Source organism: Limulus polyphemus, unplaced genomic scaffold, assembly GCF_000517525.1.
Source record: "Limulus polyphemus unplaced genomic scaffold, Limulus_polyphemus-2.1.2 Scaffold270, whole genome shotgun sequence".
NCBI classification, from domain to species: domain Eukaryota; kingdom Metazoa; phylum Arthropoda; class Merostomata; order Xiphosura; family Limulidae; genus Limulus; species Limulus polyphemus.
The window spans coordinates 410674-411741 of NW_013665880.1; positions in this window are offsets into that span (position 1 = coordinate 410674).

The following is a 1068-nucleotide window of genomic DNA, read 5'->3' on the forward strand; positions in this document are numbered from 1 at the left end:
TGAAAGAGTTCTTACGTTTTCTTGTCAACATTTTCCCATTTAATATGGCAGTTCACAAAGGCATATTTTTATTTTTCTTAATTATAGGTATAACACTACTGTAAAACCTTGATTGACAATTATTTATAATAGAAAACTCGAAGATTAACTACCATAAAACCTAATAGGCCTAAAATTAATGCCAATAACACTTGATGCACGCCCCTATCGGTAAAAAGCAAAGAAGTTATTTTGTTATGATGTGTATACCTTTAACTAGCTGGCGAAGAATGATTACAATTATACCTGTCATAATACATTAGTATTAGGCCTGTTACATTCTTATACATAACATTCTTTCTCTAGTCCCTTAAGGATTTTCAAGAATTAGAAGAGTGAATAATAATAATAGTATCCCACCCACACCATATTTGTCATATCCTATGCCGACGACGTTTCGCTCAATCCAGAGCTCTTCAGACCGGATGGGGTCCAACAAATACAGCAGTGGTCGGAACACCAGTTCTTTAAGGGACTAAATAAAGAACGTAGTGTTTAAAAACTTAATACTAAAGCCTTATGACAGATATAGTTGTAAACAAGTTATTTTAATTATATATGTCTTCAAAAAGATATTGGGCATGTTTGATTTTGTGTCGCAGCGTAGCGCACTGGCACATGAAATTGGAGCTGAGTTCCGACAATTCAAAACTATATATATATGTATATAAAAAAATACATTTTCACTTCAAACCTGAAATTAAGAGTTTTTCAAAACCAAAATCTCAGAGTGCCAGAGTATACTGGCTATTTGTGATCCCCTGGAAAAGCTCTCTCAAACTTCCCAGCACACATTTTGTCACTCACCTTCAGCAGCTAGTGTCAGGCACGGGGCGACCGCTCTGGCTCAAGAGCAAGTTACAGAGCATTAAAAAGTGAAATGTTTTTTGTCATACCTTAAATCATTATTAAGACATATGAATAAGGTATTAAAACACATTTTAAAAGGCTTATTATTTACTTGATATACAACCAAGATAGCTTTTTAACTATTCATATTGGCAGGACGAAAAGTGTGCAAAGCATTAT